At 47.5% G+C, this 24,434-nt stretch overlaps 1 protein-coding gene across 4 annotated transcripts in view; it reads right to left on the bottom strand.

Annotated features, from left to right (window-relative positions):
• The window catches only part of LOC144735860 (type 2 lactosamine alpha-2,3-sialyltransferase-like), an 82,457-nt gene that overhangs the window by 35,577 nt on the left and 22,446 nt on the right, over positions 1 to 24,434 (bottom strand). The gene's annotated exons all lie outside the window — the stretch shown is intronic.

Here is a 24,434-nt window from a genome sequence, read left to right as displayed (position 1 = left end):
TTGGAGAGCGAACCCACGACATTCACCACAACAAAGAGTCTCCCTGATCAAGTCTGCATTGGCTTGTACCCCTCCCCATGAGTAAGGCCTAAGCTGGCACTGGAAATTCCACATTCACACGGCGGGGGACCATCGGAATACCACCGCTAATTTCCCACTTTCCCACCAAGTGGCACGTGCTCGTGACGTGGTACTCATTGTATCGATGCCGAAGAGATGGTGATGATGATGATGGTTATGATGATGACGATGGTGGTGGTGGTGATGAAGGTTATGATGGTGATGATGATGGTGATGATGATGATGTTTATGGCGATGATGATGATGTTGATGGTGGTGATGACGATGGTGGTGGTGATGATGATGGTTATGATGGTGATGATGATGTTGGTGGTGATGATGATGATGATGTTGGTGGTGGTGGTGATGATGTTGATGGTGGTGATGACGATGGTGGTGGTGGTGATGATGATGGTGGTGGTGATGATGATGGTGGTGGTGATGATGATGGTTATGATGGTGATGATGATGATGATGTTGATGGTGGTGATGACGATGGGATTTAAAATGACCTTGCTGAGATTCAGGTTTCGAACCTTGACGAAACGCGATCTCCGCCGCTCTCGACGAGCCGAGATGAACGCCTTGCGCAGCACCGCAGGCCGCTCCGGGTGTGATTATTTTTTTTATTTTATGAAACGCGCGCATTGTGCTTGGGATGCACACGCTATCGAATCGGGCGGTCGTCCAACGCAATTTATTAGCCAGCCACATCATCAATAAGGCGGGCAATGCGATCCGTGCAAAGGGTGAGGGGCTGAGTGAATTGAGTGAGGTTTGGGGACTGGCCTCCTCATTACATTAATGCACAGCGATACAGTTCGGGTTGCACACGCGCACACACACAAAGTCCAGAGCAAATGCACACACGGACGTATGTTGAACCTCTTTTGCACCGTTACGTAGCCAACCGTGGGGAAAGACAACAAACTAAACACCAAACGCAGTTCTAAAGAGGTGAGTTTTCAATCGAGATGATGATGATGATTTAAAAGTGCATAGCTCACAGCGGCTTCCTGCTATCGGATGGAAGAGCGTTCCAGACGGCCGCAGAAGCGCATCTGAAAGCGGGCTATGATGCGGTGACCACCGCCTTTGTTCGATGGCTCAGCCAAAATTGATGGCAAGGAGCAAAACGATCTCACAACACGGCAAGTGCACGCTTCGTTCCGTGCAAAGGGGCCTTCTTCTTAAATGAGCACTGCAGTGCTGGGACACCGTTAGGTCAACTCAGACTTAAATTAGTACAGCTCCTGTCTGTTTCGGTGTGCAAGCATCGGCACCGGGCAGACAAAATGTGGCGTGGTCCTGGCCACGTCACCCCGTCTTGTGCGCCGTGCCGGCCTTCACACGTGCTCGCTAACAGCACTTGCCCCAGCGGCCCGTGTGGGCTGCACGGTTAATCTTTAGCTTTGTGTGCGTGTAAGCGCGCACACACAGACAGTGTGTGTGTATGTGCTTTGAGATGCTGCTCTATTTAGATGTTATGTAAATGCACGTGGAGTTGTATTGTATCTTGCGGAGCATTCATGAATAAATGCTTCAGGCTGTGAACCCAATAACATTGGTTTACATTTCTGCCCATGCACAATCTTGTTAATTGGAATAAAGTATTAATCTAATCCTTGCCCTATTCCTCTAGGTCAGCTCAACCCACAATCATTGCCTGGTTGTAGCACGGATCACATTAGCCCTTGCTCCAATAATCGATAAAGCCCGACTCACAGGGCCACGCACATGCTGCTGTTTATCTTCATACATTAATTGTCGATTGCTGCTGCTACGTTGACAGTTGTGTATAAGCACAATTAACAACAAGAACAACAAAAACAATTAAACACATCCGTCACTAATTAGATTGTGGCCTTTAAAAGGAAGAAAAAAATTGAATAGGTGACGTTTCGACCAATGAACCTATCTGGCAATCCCCCTTCTTCATAGTACACTTCTTCACAGCACGCTATGAATAATTTCCATTGCCATGTTGTTTCACTTCAAGGCCACAAAGTTGTTGATGAATGTGCGCTTGTTGTCTTTGATAATTGTGCTTTGTCCTTGAAGTCACGCCAAGTCCCTTTTGGGCCCGTGCCCTTAACCCTTCAACAATTGCGAGTTCAACTCCACCCCGATGGAGTTTGACGAGCTGCGTGCAGTTCAAAAGAACTCGCAAGCAAACACCGCCTCGTTGTGAAAGACCCAACGCTTTGATCTCCCACGAAGCTGTTCATGGTCAACCCATAAACCGCATCCACCGCACACACCATGGCAGTAGACGCGGGCAGTGGTGCGACTGTGGTCATCAAGAGCAGACCGTATGCAACGCGTAACGACGCAATGCCGCGGTCCACGGGCACGAAGGAGACATCACGGCGTTTGCACGCGGTTCTCTGAGCTTGACAACCTCAACGTGAGAAGTTGTCACCGTGCATCTACATCAGTCGTACGAAAGCAGAAGAAGAAGGCAACTGCTACAGCAGCAACAGCAATCACCGATTACTTTGTGAGGCTAAATAGCAGCGTCTGGGTTCGTTATCCTCTTTGGGCAGATAGAGGGGGGGCTAAACGGATACGCCATGGGTTCGTATAAGAGATAACAGACGTGGTACGGGAGGATGTGGAGCCGAGTGTACTTGCCGATGACTGGGTATCAGCAGTGTCACAATCAACCCACGTGGCGGGGTCTCGTGAAGGCTACACAGGGAGATCTTTTGTCTATGCGACAAAGAAGAAGAGAGAGTCTCTTCTCGACGTCAGACATTTCGCAAAACACGAGGACAGTGTTTAATATACCCCCGCAGTATCGGACGCCTCCGTGCCAACGCAAGTGACGGGCACGTGTGGGTCTGCCTGCCGGTCTGGCTTTCTCTGTTCGCAGGCAAAATAAACCCATCCGGCTCGCAGGGGAGATGCGTTTGTGTCCGTGAAAGTTGAAGGCTTTGCAAAAAAACACGTATCATTTGCTTATTCTCTCGCCGGAATTCCATCTTTGCATCCTTACCCCTCTGCGCGCAGTAATGTTTGTTTGACTTTATATGCACGGCAAACATGGGACGCCGCGATAACGTTGGTCCAACAGTTCCAACCACATACCAACGAGTGTCACGTGTTGAGCAAGGTTATTCTCAGAACTTGTCCATAACAAAGGGGGGTTTTGTTTGGGTAAAATCGCGTAAAAATAAATGCGTCGTTAACCCACCACGACCACCCAACACAGCTAATTATCTACGAGGTTTTCAAAGAAACAAAACGTAACAATGAGTTACTAAATTTCGATTTAAAGCTTTCCTGACTGCAGGGATTCATATTCTTGGTTCTTTCGGTAAAGTAACTTAGAAGGGAAACAATAAAATAATTAAAATAAAACAATACAATTCTCACGACGTTTCGATTGCAACACAAGTAACTACAGCAAATGTTCTTGCTGCAGTTTTATACCTGATGATGATTGCTTGTGTTGCAATCGAAACGTCGTGAGAATTGTATTGTTTTATTTTTATTACTTTATTATTGCCCTTCTACGTGACTTTACCGAAAGAACCAATAATAATTAGTTACTATTTCAGCACACCGGTGCGTTGGAGAGTAAGCCCACAACATTTACAATTTGAGCACTTTGACATTTAGCTGGTGATTACAACCGGCAGCTTCATCAGAAGATTTACCAGAATTGTGAAGACGTCTTCCTGATTCGGTCTTAAATAGAGTAAAGATGATGTCATCACTGAAAGCCGATCACGTGCGATGACCAGAGGGGGGTTCTTGTAGTCATATAAATTAGTCTTATAAATTAGCCATATTAATTAGTCATGTAAATTAGTCATATAATCTTGATGTGAAGCTTTCGTGACTGCAGGAATCCATACTCTTTGGTTCTTTCGGTAAAGTCACGTAGGTAGAAAAATTAAATAAAAGTTAAAATAAGATATCACGACGTTTCGATCACAACACAAGCGGTCGTCGTCAGGCAGAAATAATTATCCAAGAGTAGAACTGCTGAACCAGCGAGAGAGCTATTACAACAACGAGGTCATATATGTGGCGATGGGCAAGCAGGCAGGGTCTGAGCTGGAAAGGAATTCCATCCCCGGACGCAAGCACGTCAGTTGTGTTCATGGGGGAGATTAGGGAGAGAGAGATTAGGGAGAGAGATTAGCATGAAATGAGCTTCCGACACATGACATGCTTGCGTCCGGGGATGGAATTCCTTTCCAGCTCAGACCCCGCTTGCTTGCCCATCGCCACATATATAACCTCGTTGTTGTAATAGCTCTCTCGCTGGATCAACAGTTCTACTGCTGGATTTTTTTTTCTGCCTGAGGACGACCGCTTGTGTCGCGATCGAAACGTCGTGATATCTGATTTTTTGTTTTATTTTATGTTTCTACCTACGTGACTTTACCGAAAGAATCAAAGAGTATGTTAGTCATGTAATTTACTCGTATAAATGAGTCATATAAATTAGTCATGTAATTTAGTCATGTAAATTAGTCGTATAAATCAGTCATGCAAATTAGTCGTATAATGAGTCATGTAAAATTGTCCTGTTTATTAGTCATATAAATTAGTCATATGAATTACAACGGATTATATACGATTTGGCACGTGTTGTTTACGTGACAAACCTTACTAATTGGCTGTGTCGGGTGGTGGTGGGTTTAACGACACATTTATATTCATGCAATCTAACGCGACAAAAAAAAAACCTTTATGATCGATGTTGGTCGCCGAACCTGTGTTTGCTGGAGTATTGGCTCGTAGTAAACGCACTGCAGCATGTGCGATTGCACACGCAGCATTTCCCGGCACAGGATGCAGGCCACGTGTCATGCACATGCAGTGTGACTCAAACCAACACGGCAACGCTTCTCGATCCCAGTACAATTTCACTGGGCAGCCACGTTTCGTTGCAAGTTAGTGGAGATAAGTGTGTCCGTGTCGCGGATTGATGACCCGATTTAAAAGCATGCTCGAAAAAAAGCGTGTGAATTCGAGTCTTTATAGAATTTACCCTTGCCATGAGCGATGCGAATCAAACCGGGGCAGGTGGCAACCCCAAACCTGATTGATCCAAATGCAGCATTCGCGTCGTGAGCGCACGCAGATTATCGAAAGCGCAATCAGCGTTTGGAAATTTCTGGGAATTTCACAAAGTTGCAACAACGTTGGCCGCGCGTGCCGTGAAGATCACCAGGCCACTCGGGCCAAGACCAAGGGAAAGATCCCCCGTGTAGCCTTAGCAGACTGTTGGGGCAAGTGCTGTTAGCGAGCAGCACCTGTGAAGGCCGGAACGGCACACGAAAGGGGGTGGGTGGCCAGCACCACGCCCGGCTGCCTTTGTCTCCCCAGTGGCGATGTTTACAAACCGCACCAGGTACTCATTTGAGGGCTGAGCCGACCTAGGGGAGGCCCAGGACGGGTTCAGACGCTCGTCACTGGGTGTTGTCCGCGAGCCAGGAATCGAACTCGGGTCACGGGGGTTCGTGGCGCAGTGCGCTGACCGCTGCGCCACCGCTCCCCGCCCGCGTGCCTCCTCCCACCCTGACGACGTCGAGTTGAGTGACCACCCCCCATGGTTTGGCCTGACGTGCATCAGCTGCACGAGGGGAGGGGGTTGGGTGGGTGGGGCTCTGGGGGGGGGTGGGGCATAGGTCGTTGAGGCCCCTTCAATCCCACACACATTCAGAATGTTTATTTATCCTGGAGAAATCCGATGAGCTATGAAGCTCTTTCACTCCCCCCCCCCCCCCCACATGTCCAGTAGGCGCGGGTCACAAAGTTACAACGAGCAATGCAGCAACAAAAACAACAACAGAACCCATCGGAGTGAAACATATAGTGAAGGAAAGCAATTCACTTACAAATGAATACATAAATTATATTAAGTATATGAGTTCATATTGCATGAGTCTACCAATTCCCAAGCTTTGGCAGCAAAACAACAGCAAGAACGGTGCCAGAGCACTCCAAGACAACCACCCAAACACACGGGCACACACAAAGACAAAGATCCCCCATATAGCCTTAACAGACTGTTGGGGCAAGTGCTGTTAGCGAGCACCTCTACAGGATGGCGCGGCGCACGAGGGGGTGGGGTGGCCAGCACCACGCCCGGCCGCCTTTGTCTCCCCAGTGGCGATGTTTACACACCGCGCTAGGCACTCATTTGAGGCTGAGTCGACCTAGGGGAGGCCCAGGACAGGATCAGATGATCTTCACTTGGTGTTGGCCGTGAACGGGAATCGAACTTTGATCGCCGGGATCATAGCGTAGCGTGCTAATCGCTACACTACCGCTCTCCCACACACACACGCACACACACCCGCACACACATGCGCGCACACACACGCACACACGCACGCACACACACGCTCACACGCACGCACGCACACACGCACACATACACAGGCGCACACACACGCACACACACGCTCACACGCAAGCGCGCACACACGCACACATACACACGCACACACACGCGCACACACACACACGCGCACATATACACGCACACATACACGCGCACGCACGCACACGCGCACACACACACACACAGGCACACACACACACACAGGCACGCACACACACGCGCGCACACACAGGCACACACACACGCCCACACACACACACACAGGCACACACACACGCACACACACATGCGCACACAAAACACGCGCACGCACACACACAGGCACACACAGGCACACACACACAGGCACACACACAGAGGTACACACACGCCAGCGCACACACATAGGCACACACACACAGGCACACACACACGCGCACACACAGGCAACAACAACAACAACCGCCATTCGCCACTAAGTGGCGGTGACGTCACCACGACGCTTGTGCCAGGCCATGTGCACCTTGAGGCCACGTGAAGTGTCGAACGCCCGCTGGCAGTAGGTCACGGGGCAGACCCAGCAGGTGCCACGGGTCGACTGACCGAGATGACCGAGATGACTGGCTGATGCACCACCTGTGCCCCCTACTGTACCAACTTGCTGTGCTTTAGCCACCCGGCGCTCCGCTCGTTGTTGTGAGCGTCGCTCCTCCGCCCTCCGTTGTTGTTGGAGGGCGACTGCCTCCAACTGCCCAGTAGCGTCCTTCACGAGCCTCCTCCACTGAGGCCGATCTTGACACCGCTGGTACCAGTCATCGGCAAGTCCACTCAGCTCCACATCCTCCTGTACCACATCACTCCATCTCTTCTCTAGCCCGTGCCGCGCCCGTTTAGCCCCCTCGATCCGGCCGAACAAAAGCTGTTTAGGCATGCGGTGGCTGGGCATGCGGGCTACATGACCCAGCCAACACAGGCACACACACACACACAGGCACACACACAGGCACACACACACAGGCACACACACACGCACACACACACACGCGCACACACACAGGCACACACACACAAGCACACAAATACACAGGCACACACACACAGGCACACACACACAGGCACACACACACACGCGCGCACACACAGGCACACACACACACACGCGCACACTCACAGGCACACACACACAGGCACACACACGCGCGCACGTGCGTGAGCGTGGAACCACGGAACAACAGCAACAACAACAGCAGCAGCAACAGCAACAACAGCAACGGGCAGCAAGAAGAAGAAGATTAAGAATAACATACATGACTAGAGACGAACCAGAACGCGCAGTAGTTGACGACAACAGCAAATGAAACCCCGCAATTATATTTTGGGGAAATCGTTTTAAGCGCAAGTGTGTCTACTCTATATCCAGATTGAAAATATTTTCTTTAGAACTGCTTTTACCGTTAAGCTTCTCCCCGCACCTCCGATTAGCAACGGTTGGCTACGTACGGTGCGAAAGAAGCTCAGGGTGGAGTGGTGGTGGAGTGGTGAGCATCGCACAAAGTAAATAGAGCTGCATGTGGCATCCTTGTGTCTGGCCAGGCTGTGGACGAATAGGCCAAGAATACCCTTGTAGAGAGGGGGGGGGGGGTGCTCTTTAGAGATCCCCTTTAAGTGGTGGCACCTTCCACTCGGGGCCAGATTCAGATTGTGTCGGCCCCCTGGGATGGAGGTACTGTGAGGCCCCCAGGAATATTCTCAAAAGGAAAACAAAGTTAAAACAACATTTATTTTTACAAGGCTAACAACAAATACAATTCAGCATTGACAAGTGAAATAACTTTTCACTTAATCTCTGGACAAAGTTAATGAAAAATTAAATTATTTTGACAAGGCTAACGACAAATACAATTCAGCATTGACAAGCGAAATCACTTTTCACTTCATCTCTGGAGGCCCTCCAGCTGACGGAGGCCCCTAAAGCCCCCACGCCTTCATCCGGCCTTGCTTCTACCGGCAGCGGCGTGGACTGAGAAATTTCAGGGCTGCGCCTTTACCCAATTCCAACTTTGTTGAAAGTTCACGTTGTTGTTGTTGTTGTCCGAGGGATAGATGTGTCCCCCGACATTCGCTTTCGCAGGTTCCACCCATTGGCTTTGCACCGTGATCAGAATTTAAGCAAAGCCAGACGCTAATTTGAATTGTTTGGCTACTCGGCCGGCGCCTATCAAACTAAAACTATATATATATATAAATATATATGTTGCGAGGTAAGGTAGGCTTCGGCAAGGTAAGGTAATTACCCTTGCCAAGGGGTAAGGTAAAGGGTAGGGTAGCGCGGAAGAATTACCCGGTAAACACCTTGTGTTTACCGCTCGCTAAAAGCTCCATGGCGCAGTCCGTGGCCTCCATTTAAAATTGGAATCATCGAGAGTATTCTATATGAATATAACGCTCTACCTTGTAGCATTTACCGTTATAAACCTTGTTCATGTGTAGTAGTACCCCAGTAATTACCCTGTAATCGGGTAATTTGTATGGGGTAAGGGTATAAGGTAGGGTAAAGGTCGGCTCGTTGCTTTTGACCTCATACCTTTTACCTTACCTTGCTAAAGGGTAAAAGGTTAGGGTAGAGTGATTGTATTCTGGTAAGGAAAAAGGTATGGCAAAGGTAGGCTTGTTGTTTTTACCTTTTACCTTACCTAGTCGAGGCCTAAGATAAGGCCCCACTGAGTTGCTATGTAGCTTTTTTCAGAAGCTGCGAAGTGGCTTATCATCATGTGCGGATGTATAGGGGGCCAAATATTTTAAACGCGTGACGTTGATTCTAAATGTGGAGGGGAAAACCGAAAAAAATTCACGCAACCACGGTGAGAGAGAGACACGCAAACTCCAAATATAGAGCAGGTGACAGGGTCCGGATCGAACCCACGACCTGCTGCATACCAGGCGAGGTAGTTAACATCTCCGAGCTACCGCGACGCCCTAGCCAGACATCTATCAAGATAGATACTCGCTCGTAGTCAGAGGACAACTGACGCGGAGATGGAGCAACGAGATTGCATTGGCTCGTGTCACGGGCTGACTCCGTGTCCTACACTGGACATCTGTTGTAAAAGAGCCTCATAGCTCATCGGATTCCTCCCGCAGTCGAAATAAAAATTCTGATTCCGACAGTGGCATGACAAGACCACGAAGGCATTGCCTTCGTCCGGAAATGGTGTGACAGTGAATAACGACGATGATGATCGTGATGATGATGATGATGAGAAGGAGGAGACAGCATTGACATTGCGTGGTTGGCGTGGTCCCTTGGTGCAAGGAAGGCCATGATGGGGTGGGGAGGGGCGGACGGTGGGGGGGATGCCCTCGCTATCAATTCCCCCGCTCCTCCTAGCCCGGAGCTAGCACCCCCAGAGGGCTCCATTTGGGACTCGATGCTGGGGCACGGCCGACACACAATTGTCTAGCCACGCCACTGAGATGTCTCCTGGGACATCCGTTGACAAAAAGAGCGTCACAGCACATCGGCTTCCTCCGGTATGAATAAATATCCCGACTCCGATTGATGCAGAGGTCGTCGGTATGATGACTGCTCTCAGTGAAAGAAGAGGTGGTGGTGGGTGGGGGAGGAGGGGTGGAGGGCGGAGACGTTTTTTTTTTGTCGTTGCAAAAATATGAACGCAATCGGCGAGAAGAATTGCGAGGCCTTGTAATGGGAAGCTCGTGACCGTGGAGGCGTGCGACTCGCGGTCACAGCAATAACGAAGTTTCGCAAGAATGTGGGGGAGCGATTGGATGGGCGGGGCGGGTGGGTGTTTGGTGGAGATATTGGTCAAGTTTGAGTTGTTGTTGTTGTTGCAGCAGTGCCCTGCCACAGTCTAACGGCGAGCCACACTGGCATCGTAATCTGGAGGTCGCCGGTTCAATAAAAATAAATGTTTATTTATTTATTGTACCACGTAAGGTCGCATTATGAGTTGCTATATATTTACTTCAGAAGCGACCTGGCCATCACAAATGATAGCAGAACGAAGTGGCGTATCATCATCATCATCAACACGTCGAAATATATTGCAGCTAAAGACTCTAAACGCGTGTTTCTGCAAACTTATATAGATCCACAGAGACCCACAGATACCCTTACTCATAGAAACCCACATAGATCTCGAGAACCGTGTAGAACCATAGAAATCCATAGAGACTTGCAGAATTCTACAGAGACCCATGCTAAAGTTAGACCCATACTAACACTAAAGTAGTTTTACTTTTACCAGGTAAGATCCCGCTTGAGCTACAATGTAGCTCTTTTTCAGAATCGACCTGGTTATCACAAATGATAGCTCAACCACGTGTCTTATCATCATCATGTGTACATTTACAGCAGCAGCCAACTACTCTAAACGCGTGACGTTGATTCTAAATGTGGATGGACAAAAATCCAAACGACGACTGGGAGAGAGACATGCAAACGCCAAATATCAAGGCATCAGGAGTTGGGTTCGAACCCATGCCCTCATGTATACCGGGCAGGGCAGTTGATTTCACAATAGTGCTTTGTGCTGTTGTTTTAATGCCACCCACCCACCCAGACACAGCCGCTGTCCATCCAGCAGTAGACAAATGGCTTACACCGTAGTTAGTCGACCGGACCGGCAGGTCGCGGCATGCGGTGAGGGTAAAGTGTGGGTTAAGCCGACAGCTTCGATACGAACCGCTGACCCCTTCTGACAGCGGTGGCGCGAGTAAAGCAGTTGCAGGGGGCAGCGCCTTTACCTGCCACGGCAAAGGTGCAGTTGAGATGTTGTTAATCAGGAGCTGCGGCCGTGATCTTGGTTGAAACGTGTGTTGTGTGTGTGGGCCCAGGAAAGTAAATCAAATTGTGACGCATGCACGAATGAAGCATGCTTGTGGCGATATTGACAGTGGCGCAGGGGCGGTTTCTTCATTAGGGCGATTGGGCGACGCACCACCAATGTGTGAAAGGGACTTTTTCAATCACATTAACAATCTCATTCAACCACAGAGCTATGCTAGCCGTTACTGTGCCTCTGGATATAGTCCAATCAGCGTCATGTCACGTTCTGTGGCGTACCGCCTCTATTTGGGCGATTTCACTCCGGCTGAGAATCGCCCCGAGTGGTCCCATAGACTTACATTCAAAGATGTTTTTTTTCGAAGGGCGGGCGCTGCAATGCAGTCTCTATGGCTTCCAGGAGGGCTCGCACTAACGTGCTTACGTCATCATACGTAAGCACGTTTCATCCAACAAAATTATTTGTCGCCACCTAGTGAAATCTTTAATAAAAGAAACTTGAGTGGATTGTATTAATAGTGAGTATAGAAACAAACAAGATGTATTGTAAGAGTCACTTTATTTTTCATTAATATTAAAGAAGTGAAGTTGCCTTTACATGCTTGAGCTGTTAATTTATCCTTTGCATGGGTGGACCTTATCCTTATAAATCATCCAGACATTTGCCCCCCCTGAGAGATTTTGCAGGAGCCGCCACTGCAGTGGCGGATCAGTTTAACACGTCGTAGGAGGCTTTCGCGACCAATATTAACCATAATAGAGGTTTTTGGGTTCGATCATGTTAATATTAACGTGTCGTTAAACCTGCTGCCACCACCACCCGACACAGCCAATTAGCAAGCGTTTGTCACGTAAAACAAAATGTGCCAATTCGTTACTAGTACAGCACTCACCGGTTGTGGGTTGGATAGTAAACCCACAACATTTACGATTCGACTACGACGTTTCGCCAGGAATTACAACCAGCCTCCTCAGGCGATCGCCATAGTCGTAAATGTTGTGGGTTTACTCTCCAACATGCAACCGGTGAGTGCTGTTTTAGTGTAGTGGTTCAACTCGGAGGCAGAAATTCTTGGAGGCACTTATTTTATTACACTCACAATCTCCCTTCACACACCCTACAGTCGCCTAGGCTACACACATCTTAGCCTATACACAACACCAGCCGTTTAACACCGATGGCGCTGACCGATACAGCCAACAACCGAATAACAGCGCAATATCAAGCGACGACGACTGTGGCGACGAAGAGAAGAATGGCGACGACGATGGACTTGAGCAGCACGACAGGGATCCCACTTACAGTCGACAGCCCCAAGGTCCCCTACAGGGGCCCTTCTTATACTGTCACGTGGCCTGGCTCCGCCCCCGGCCACGCCCCCTTTCTAGAACCTACCAGTGGGTTCTTGATGTGCCCCTTCTGTGACCTTTCCCCTAGACCTCCCTCTGGTGTGTCACGTGGCCTGCTGACGTCAGGGCTGCTGTTAGCCACAGATCCACTTCCCTGCCAGCAGCCAGCGTTATGCTGCTACATTACTAATCTATGCCACTACACTAGTAATGAATTGAACATGTTTTGTTCACGTGACAAACCCTACTAATTGACCTTGTCAGGTGGTGGCGGCGGGTTTAACGACACATTTATATTTACGTGATCTAACCCCAAAAAGACTTATGTTGTGGATAATGGCGGATCTTTTTCAGACCACAACAAAAATCCGAAAGGAAAATAAACTAAAGCCCCGTTAAGCTTTTTGAACATCCAAGCGGACGGCCATGTTTTCAAGATGGCTGCAAAACGATGTCTATTTTGCTCTCCTGAAACTGACCGAATGGCCCAGTTTGGACGATTTAAGTGTTTGTCTCTATGTTTACGAGCATGCAGTAACTGTTATATATATAATATCCCCAAACTTTATTCTGATGGTATTACTATCATTAATGTTAGTATTGTTAATATTAGTGCCAGTGATTGAGCAACAGGTTAATGCTGTAATGCACTCATCAACTTTATTTCAAGAGGCAGCTCAGGATCTATCGGGAACCTTACCCGAGCTGTACATCTCCTTTAAGATTTTATGATTTCGATGACAAACTTTAAACGCGGGAAAAAAACACGCAAACGTGTGAAACAAATCAACCACGTTCTGACCTCCCTCCATTGAGCCTTGGGCGTCACACTGAGGGTTTGTATGCAATGACCAGTCTCTGTAATCGACCATCTCTCACGATCCTGCACACACCTCCCGCCCAAGGTTCGCTGTTTTTTTTGCAGAATCATATCTCAAATACTAATTGTTTGATGCTGGAATCGTTCGTCCAGAAGTGGAGTAACAAACATCTGTACATTTATTTCAATGTAAAATTCGTTCTTTTAACTTGCTCATCTATACCAGAACATATATGGAGATACGTGTATTTTTTAAAAGGGGGGTAGACATGTGAACATGTTTATAAAAGAAAGATTATAATGAATAATAATAATAATATAAAAATGTAATCAAACGTTCTTTTCAGCCCTTGTGAAACGTTTCAACGTACGGGAAAAATATAATCCACGAATAAAATGTGTTAAAAATAAACAATTAAAATATTGCCCACTGATTCCACTGACCGTTGCCGTGATATACCCAGTGTCCATATCTGTAGAACGCTGCCCGTTTGATGCTAAAAACAATCCATTGATTTTTTTTCAAATACATTTTTTTCAAAAGCTCTCAAACGCCCCCCCCCCCTCCCCGCCACCATGCTGCACGAGTTATTTCCACACAATTACATTCTTTTTTTCCCGCAGCGTGCCTTGAAATCCCATCCTGTAATTGCTTTTCCATTGTGTCCGTTCGTATGTCTGCAAATCGGTTTCTTGCGGGTTTTTTTTTTGCGCAGCAAAAAAAGTATCGAATGAGTAACCTCGAAGGCCTGGGGGGCCTGGGGGGGGGGGTGCACTCACCCCCCTGGGAGTGCGAGATGCCCTCTCATGTGGTGCGAGACATGGCCAGGTGTTTTGTTCGAAGGTAAATCCTCGAAAGCGCAATTGAAGCACGGGGCACGTGAGTCCGACTTACTTTGTTTCATCAAACGCGAATGCGTTGATTAACTTCGTACATTTGAACTTGATAAGAAGCTTTCGTGACCGCAGGAATTATTCTTTGGTTCTTTCGGTAAAGTCACGTAGAAAGAAAAAATACATTAAATAATTTAATTAAAAATTGTATTTTAATTTATTGTCTCTCTCTCATATTTAGCAATCTTTGGAAGAACGTAATCAACCACGTACAATGTTTACTGTTGTGTTAGCCGACTCTCTGTGTTGCATTGCATTACATTTCTAAGTTTACGAGCTTTGTTTTCTGATTCATTCACACCTGATGACGGTTACTTGTGTTGCAATCGAAAGTCGTATTATATTTTTTATTTTAATTAATTTCTACGTGACTTTTACCGAAAGAAACAAAGAGTACTTCGTGCATTTGTTTTGGTAGACGATTAAGAATCAAAAGGTGTGCAAGGCTGCAGTCAAGGCTAAGAACCACTGCGCTAAGCGGCCGTGTGAACAACAATCTCGTTGCAGAGGATCCCGGTTCGAATCGAAATTTACGACAGGCCGTCCTGGTTAATACCGCCCGTTTGCTTCACCAAGTGGGGACGTTAAACGTTCACGTGACTGCATTCGCAAGAGGAGGCCGCCGACGCCGCTGTTGTGTTGCCGAAGTCGTGGTCCAAATAATAATAAAAAATAATAATTACACCGCAAATTAGCTGATTGGAATGTACGTAACACATAATAATAATAAAATTTTATACAGCGTCATCCATGGTAATTGCATCCCAATAACGCTGTACACTAATTATATATATACGGGCCAAATCCTATGTATAGCGACTACCAAGCCAATGAAAGCTCTCGTTAAAACAAAAAACTGATGGGACGAAAACAACTAAAAGACACGAAATAATAAAAAAACGTGATCACAACGGAGAAATCAGTCCGTCTCACGACGACGACGACAACTTGACAGGGGATCCTCCTGCGAAGGCGAGCCACGGGGACTCTGGCGAAACACGCAACCCGGAGCGAAACAAGCAAAGGTGCAGCCCTGCAGTGACTCGCGCACGCCACTGCAGTCACTAGCGAGGGGATGGGGGTGGGGGAAACTCTGGGAGGGCTCCCTCCAGAGCTGTGATTCTCAAACTTTTATTTGGCCCCCATCTCAACCGAGAAACCTCCGCTCTCACCCTCCCCCCTTGGAAACCAACATTGTTTACTGCCAATGGGTTTGGAAATGTCTTTGATGTCATTCTAGGTTACCATAGGAACTTACATTTAACCGGAGTTATTGTATATTGGCAGACTCGTACGACACGATTAATCACCAATGACTCTCACGTACCATAATATTTCACGCGTTTATTTCTCACTTCACGTGCCCCCAGGGGGGGGGGGGGGTCTACGTAAAGCCACGGCCCTGGAGGGTCGGTGGCCTCCTCTTCTTTCACACTTGCCCAGACGTCGCGGAAGAGGTGGGATCCATCTTCTTGGCTCTTTCGGTAAAGTCACGTAACTTTACCGAAAGAACCAAGAAGATGAATCCCTGCAGTCACGAAAGCTTCAAGTAAGATCCACTCACGCTTTACTCCCCGTCACACACTGCCAGCTGATCCAATGCCTGTGGTTGGTGTACTCATTGAGGACACTCCTCTGTACTGCTGCGTGGCCACACGTGGGATTCTCTCTTAGAGGGATTCATCCCACATCATATCAAACTATATTAGAGGGGGGGGGGCGGTGGAAGATTTTCTTGCTGGATTCCTGCCTGGGATGGACTCCTGGCGCTCGGTCAAATGCGATGACGTCGCCCGCTACCGTACCATCATATCATCGTGCTCACACCATCATACACATACGATCATGTTACACGGTGTTAGAAAAAAGAGTTTGATCCCTGGCTAGCTGGTTGGCTGGAGGAACGGAGGGACGGGGCGGTCACGTGGAACAGAACAACATAAATAAATAAATTGGTAGACCTATAGTTGATAACAAAAATTACATCAGAGGCTTTGCCATCAAGCTAATGATGAGCAGTACGACTGTGGTGGTTGTGCTGCTCCATACACGTGGACACCTGAGTTTGATTCCCGGCCACGACCCGACAAGACCGGCGCATTGTGCGAAAGGCCTTCATCCAGCAGTGGATTTTCAAAAGCACCGTACACGTTTTAGTTTGCTTCCGGTGCGTGTACATGAATGAGCATCTACAAAACAACGAAACCTACACGGTACAAAGCAAACAGAGAATATCAGAAGGCTCATAGCAACAACAAAAAACAATAATTTAATAGGCATACAATTTGCATGTTAAGCGAGGCTCTGCGATTCATTTCACACGTGCCCATGCCATGCATCTGCTTGACAGATCACGATGGGGGGGGGGCGGGTTATAATACATATATATTTTTAATAGCAAGATACTCTATAAAGGTCACGACAACCCAGCGCTTAGGCTTAATTGAAACTTGACATTACATATTAATCACATCGCACAATGGAATAAGTGGATTGGGCTGGAGGGGGTTGACGGGTTGAAGCGCCGCTAAATTATCCCATCCCCTCCGCCCCGCAACCGCCTCTGATTATTATTTTATCCACAACCCACGTTCGAACTTTGCTTCGTGCTCAAGAATGACGACCAAATACACGGACGGAACAAAAATGTATAACCACGCTTCACCCTTTGCCGACGACGACGCATGGGTTGTGCGCGTTGTGCGCGTTCGACTTCTTTCACACCGCACGTCGACAACGGCGCTCGGCACGCATCACCCCCGTGGCAATGCGTGCACGCGAGCGAGTAAGCGCGCCTGCGTTCATAGTGCATGCACGCATTATACTGGTAGGAACCACCTGGTTCCACCAGCTCGCAGGGGATTATTGTGTCCGTCCGTCCGTCGTGCATGCAAACATGGGAGGGGTGGGGCTGGGTGGAGAGGGGAGGGGCTGGGTGAGGAGGATGGGGAGGGGCTGGGTGGGGAGGGGAGGGTGGGGAGGGGCAGGGTGGGGAGGGAGGGGCTGGGTGGGGGGTGGGAGGGGTGGGGCTGGGTGGGGAGGGGCTGGTCACCCCGTGGTGCCCTTATAAAACTCAACGTTTAACCTACTCACGCCGGCTTGTGCCCGCCCTCATAGTCGGCCATATTTGCGGAATACACCACGCCGCCGTTGACCCTGGCCATTGACCGAGCAACCCAACGTTCCTACCAGCTCCCTACGCAGGAATGTGTTTATATCTATTAGATTCATTCCACTTTTGTTGAAGCGGGTAAAAAAAAACTTGATGTTAAAGAAAAAAAAATCTCTTTTTCGAGGGGAGGGCCTGGTAAGAAGTCAGCAAAAATAAATCACCACGCACATACATAGACACACAATACGAAATAGTACAATACAAAACATTAAAAACAATTCCAATGGTCAATGACATTTTCTTCTATCAAGAGCTTTGACAGCAGACAGCGATACCTTTGACAGCAGACAGCGATACCAGTTTAAAAAATATTTCGTAATTCATTCCAGGACCAAGGACATGATAGGAAAATGAATTCTTTCCCCGTGTTAGCCCTTGCCCTATGAACTGTTAGAGAGAGCACTGGCTCAGAACGAAGGCTGTATGGTTGTGATGGTTTTGTTAGCTGTGGACAAAGATACGTAAGTACTGCCGTATACACAAATAGCAGTGTTTGAGCCTTCTGACCATGTTATATAATTCGCAATGTTGAGTGAGTAACCTTGCATTAGTAATGAACCAAAGTGCTCCATGGTATACTGTGTCCAGCACATTAACGGTACTACTGGCAGCTGCTCGCATATAAATAATGTCACCATAATCCAATACAGATTAAAAAATGTTTTTACCTTGCACAAGATCCTTCTTAATTGACTTAGAGAAGCGAGATCTGTCCCGAAAATAGAACCCCAATTTCAACTTCAATTCCTTTGCCAATTTTTTAAAAATGCTGTTTCTTGTCCTCCAAACGGATTGGGCTACGCCTGAGCGACCTCCTTCGTGGCCGCGTCGCTCACCACCAGTGAGTTGCTGGGGCAGTGAACGAAGGGCGAACGAACACAAAGGGAAATGGAACAATGGTGGCATTGATAAGCGTAATGATGCTGGGAGGGGAAATAACAAAAAGTCCCGTAGATATGAGTTAGAGAAGTTAATCTGGTAATGCTGCTGCTGCTGCTGCGTTGGCGGTGGTGTACATTCACAATTGATAACAATAACTGCGGCCGTCACCTGATTATGCTGGTTGTGATTACTACTGGTGAAACGTCGTACTCGAATTGTCAATGTTGGGGGTTTACTCTCCAACACACCAGTGTGCTGAATTGGTAATTTATTGGGTACGTTTTGTTGACGTGACAAACCTTACTAATTGGCCGTGGTGGTGGTGGGTTTAACGACGCAATTATATTTACGCGATCTAACCCGATACATAAACCCCTTTAAAATGGACAATGAATGATAATAATAATAAAAAAAACACACTCGTCAACAGAACCTCGTGGCCTTCAAAGTGAAAAAAAATCGGCGACGTTTTTGGTAAAAGTCCTCCGCCACGTAGCACATCAACAGGGACCAGAGAGAGAGATAATTTATACGAGTTAGGAAATTGCACTAAACACCACGTGGGCCTGATGCAAGTCATATACATTTACAACATGTTTTCCGATTGACAAGTTTTCTTTTCTTTTAAATTGGCATGAGCATAGTTGCTGGATTAGTAGCATCCGTTGAGTAACAGACATACTCTGTAACGGGCGTAGTATAAGTACCGTGCGTGTTACGCAATTAATGTGATCATACCGCTAGTGTAACTCAACGCGCTGCGTGACCTTAAAATAAAATAAAACATATAGTCGCCGACGTTTTGGGCAATGCCCCTTCTTGTGCTATGAAGAAGGGGCATTGCCATGAAACGGTGGTCCCTTCTTTTGCAAAAGGTGAATTGTTAAATAAACTCTTTGGTTATTTCGGTAAAGTCATGTCGAAAGAAAATAAATGAAACAAACCCCTGACTTTTTATATATTTACCCGAAGGGAGGGATATCTGTGAAGGGTCTCTTCCGTACTATCAGCCAAGTTTATAACGAGAAAACTGCGGGCTCGGCACTGGGCCAAACCTCTTGAGCCGCCTGGGCATTTTGCAACAAGTTCGTTGCTTGAGAAAGAAAAAAAACACTTCAAGGGCGCAAATTGCGCCGCGCGCAACGCCCCCCTGGTTACGCAAGCAACGCTTTCGTGCCAGCGAGGACGCGCACTCTTCGTCGATGTTTGTCGCGCGACCACACGCCAACGCGAGCTATTTATTCGAGCAACAAACGAAACAAAACAAAACAAATAAAAACACGAGAATAAAAAAACGCCTTTCGCAACATCGTTTCGGCTTAAAAGTTCCAATGACCGTGTCGCGCCAGAGAGCGCGCGCGACCACGTCGGAACACGTGTGCATCTTTACGAAGCAAATATTGAACACGCGACCTTGAACTATTTCCCTCGCTCACTCGTCACCTTTGCAGGTAATTGGACGTACACGTGGGAGGAGGGAGAGGGGAAGGGACGGGATTGGCCAGTGGTGAGCACGGCGTCGGAGGCAACGCACCGATGGGGTTTCTTTCCATTGGCACTCGCTGCGGTGATTTGCAAACGCCGGTGGTGCCAATCGCCTATGCGGCCCTCCCTTGAGTTCGGTCACGATTGTCAACGGCGCATTGGAATGCTCCCTTTGAGGGCCCACTCAGCGTTGAAGTTTCGGGGAAGGGTGGTGGGGAGGGGAGGGGAGAGGCAACGGCCCTCACACGCACTCAAGGAGGAGGCTGATTTTACACAGCCGCACAGGTTTTATCGCGATTGAGGTGCACCGCCTCGCACCCCCACACCGCACCTCCGATTAGCACGGCTGGCTAGGTACGGTGCGAAAGAAGTTCAACATACAACGACGTGCTGTCGGGCTGCACCGCGCGCTGCACCTAAGGAAGGTCATTGCACGTGGGAGCGAAACGTCAGACATCGTTCCGAACGACACGCATCGGAGACAGGCCCTGCGTTGCTGCCCACGTGTGTGTGTTAGAGAAAAGCGGACTAAATGGAATTCACTTTGACATATCTTCCTGTTGTGAAAATAAAACTAAAAATACTTTACATTTTTCATGATTAAAATTGAAATGGGGAAGTACAGTGCACGCGTGTGCCCCATGAGTCCGATGACCGGAGTTCAATTGCTGCTCACGGCCACCGGTGACGATAATCTGAACCGGTCCTGGACCTCCCCTAGGTCGACTCAGCCACAAATGAGTACCTGGTTTGGTGCGTAAATCATCGCAACATGAGAGGCAAAGGCGACCGGGCGTGGTGCTTGCCACTCACCCCCTCGCGCGCCGTGCCGGCCTTCATAGGTTGCTACTCGCAAACGGCATTTGCCCCAAAAGTCTTTTACAAGCTTTACGGGAGGAGGAGGGGGGGGTCTTTGTCTTTGTATGGATCACCCACACGGGCCTCGAGCGGGTTGCCCTCGACGCACGAGCGACGAGGCTGGCTCAAGGCATATTTGGGAATATGGTCCAAACTCTTTGGTTCTTTCGGTAAAGTCACGTAGGTAGAGAAAGAATAGTTCACGACGTTTCGATCGCAACACAAGCAATCGTCATCAGGTGGGACGAGATTAAAACGGCCCTTTTTTAACTTCTCGCTCGGGTTGCCGTGTCCGCGCTTGCAATGTGCTTTTCGCAACAATCGTGGTTCTACCAGCAGGGACCACTTTTCACACGATGCGAAACATGCGCTGCTGTTATAACGTGGTGAATGTGCTGCCGTTATAACGCGCTGCTGTTATAACGAGGAACACGCGCCGTTATAAGGCGAAATGTGCGCCGTTATAATGCGGGAACACGTTCCTGATTTTTCAGGAACGCATCTACCGCGTTAAGCGAGGACTCACCGTAGGCGGGACCCCCATGGGAAGCTACGTGGTGCTGAACCCTCAACGGGAAAAACAACCACATATCTCCTCTTCCTCCCTCCCTGCCGTTTATCTCGTGCATGTGTATGTATGTTGAACTTCTTTCGCACCGTATATAGCCAACCGTGCTAATTGGAGGTGCGAGGGAAGGGCAATAAACTGAACACAACCGTAAATCCCAGCAGAAACCACCTTTTTTTCTATCACAAAATACAATTTCACTATGTTTCACTGATGGTTATCAGTCGTTGGTGGCTTGTTTTCTTTTTTAAAAGTTACAATAGCAGGAAGCACCCGGTTCTGCCCGCGGAAAAATATATGTATATTTCTAAACTTGCCTTTTCTTAAGAAATACTAAGATTTTATGAAAGACTGGCTTTCCGTTTGTCTGACCATTTGTCCGTCAACAAAAATATAAGAGCCTTTCCGAAGTCCTGAATCAAAAAGTTATAGAGAGTAAGGGGTAAAAAGTTGATCTAAAAGGTTTAAAAAAATTGTCAACCCCCCCTACAAAAATGTTTTAACCCCCCCCCACCCAATTTATTTGTATTTTGTAGGCATATATACCTACACACTATGCAGTACATACAATAGAGGCAACATTATCTACTGACTCTATAGTAGTATCTACTGACTCTACAGTAGTATCTACTGACTCTACAGTAGTATCTAACGACTCTATAGTAGTAGCTACTGACTTTACAGTAGTATCTACTGACTCTATAGTAGTATCTACTGACTCTACAGTAGTATCTACTGACTCTATAGTAGTATCTACTGACTCTACAGTAGTATCTACTAACTCTATAGTAGGATCTACTGACTATAGTAGTATCTACTGACTCTACAGTAGTATCTACCGACTCTATAGTAGTATCTACTGACTCTACAGTAGTATCTACTGACTCTATAATAGTATCCACTGACTCTATGATAGTATCTACTAACTCTATAGTCGTATCTACTGACTATAGTAGTATCTACTGACTCTATAGTAGTATCTCCTGACACTACAGTAGTATCTACTGACTCTACAGTAGGATCTACTGACTATAGTAGTATCTACTGACTCTATAGTAGTATCTACTGACTCTACAGTAGTATCTACTAACTCTATAGTAGGATCTACTGACTATAGTAGTATCTACTGACTCTATAGTAGTATCTCCTGACACTACAGTAGTATCTACTGACTCTACAGTAGGATCTACTGACTATAGTAGTATCTACTGACTCTATAGTAGTATCTACTGACTCTAGAGTAGTATCTACTAACTCTATAGTAGGATCTACTGACTATAGTAGTATCTACTGACTCTATAGTAGTAACTGCACACATTGGGGTGGAGGAGGAAGAGGACTTTACACTGTTCAGGATTTCCCTCAGCCTGTTCTTCTGCAGCAGTAACTGTCCAGTCTCTGGCTTGTTTCAATGATGTCTGCTCTGTAGTTTCCTCAGCCCGTGCTGCCTTCATTGATTGTTTGCCATTGAGACAGCCGCTACTCCTCGACTTTTTATTTTCCTTGACACAGTTCAATTATCTTTGTGATTGTCCTGGAGAGGCTTGATTATTTTTTCCTTTTTGGCATTGTTTTTTTTTTGCAAACATAATGACCAAGTCTTTAACGCAAGAGGACCTCCCCCCCGTCCTAGTCGCTCATCAACTTTGTTTGCGTTGCTAGGGGCATCCGCGAGCGAGCGTCCCACGCATGCGCAGATGCGCTCAATGGTGATCATTACGATCAGCCTACATTGTTTTGAAAGTGTGATTTTCTTAGATTAGATTGGGCCAAGGGCAAAAACAAATACCAAGTGTTCATCCGGGGCCTTATTTTGTTGTATCTGTGTACTTTATTAAGACATTAACAAAATAGTTTGTCAGACAAAAGCGTTACAAGGAAGGCACATGCACATACACGCACGCACAGACAGAAAAACATGGCGTTTATAGGTAGGATATGAAAGAGCGTTTTTTATGAGTTAATCCAGCCATACCCGCAGGTCACCACGGGGCTTCGTACAGCTTTATGCCTGCCTACATTTGAAGGTTTTTGCTGGTTTTGCCAAATGTGATCTCTAGATGCCCTGCATGCCAACGGCCTTGGGGGTTTTCTCTTTCTTTTATTGGTCCGTTTATTTAGTTTAGTTTTTCTCTGACGCCTGGGAAAAAAACACATTGCCAACACTGGAATGCCCCCCCCCCTACACACAAACTGAATAGGCCTGTGCTTCTCGAGAGACAATTATTTTGCGCCTTACGAAGTCAGCTGTGGGCTTTGCTGCGCCTAGAATGACTTAGTAGGCGAATCCGTTAATGGCAATCCTTGCCACAGCAATCGCAAGTGAATGCGGTGGCAGCTACAGCGGGGTTTGTTTATTTTTCTTGACGTAGCAGGACTGGGCGACCGGTCGATCGTGTGCCTGATGCCAGCTCGCTGTACAAGACATCCTTGGGTATTTTGATATTTTGCATGCGGAACACATGTCCAGGCCATCTTAGGTGCCTTTGACTAAATAGAGAGTGCATGCTGGGAATATTGGCCATGTTGAGGATTGAGGTGTTGAAGATGCGATCTTCCCAGGACGAATGCCCAGTACCCCAGTACTTTTGTGTTGAGCGTTAGGGATGTGTTCTCCCACACTATTTTGGCCAATCTGAACATCGCTGTAGACGCCTTCCCAATGCACTTGCCAATCTCTGTGACAAGAGACAAATTGCAGGTGATGATGGAACCCAAGTAGGTGAACTTCTGAACAGCTGCCAATGTTTATGGAAAGGGTGTCTCTGACATCCTGGCCCATGACATTGGTCTTTTTCAGACTGATTGTCAGGCCAAAGTTGTTGCAAGCATTGGCAAGGTGGTCGATGAGTGTCTGCAGACCTTGTTCTGTGTGAGGTGTCAGCGTGGCAACATCAGCGAATATAAGTTATTTGATGAGGACTTTTGTTTTGAATCTGAGGCGTGTGTGAGCATAAGTGATAAAAATATGGCAAAGAGTGTTGGGGCAAGCACGCTGCCCCTGCTTTACACCGCTGATTATAGGAAATCACTCTGAGGTGGAGCCGCTGTGCTGTATTGTTCCTTGCATGTTGTCATGGAAAGAGGAGATGATTGCCAGCAGCTTGGGTGGGCAGCCGATTACTTTCAGGAGTTTGAAGAGGCCTTCCCTGCTGACGAGGTCAAAGGCCTTTGTTACATGAATAAATCGAA

Source organism: Lampetra planeri, chromosome 57 (assembly GCF_965212315.1).
Source record: "Lampetra planeri chromosome 57, kcLamPlan1.2.h2, whole genome shotgun sequence".
NCBI classification, from domain to species: Eukaryota; Metazoa; Chordata; class Hyperoartia; order Petromyzontiformes; family Petromyzontidae; genus Lampetra; species Lampetra planeri.
Note: the sequence above shows the minus strand (reverse complement) of the source record. Positions and strands in the feature narration are given on the sequence as shown.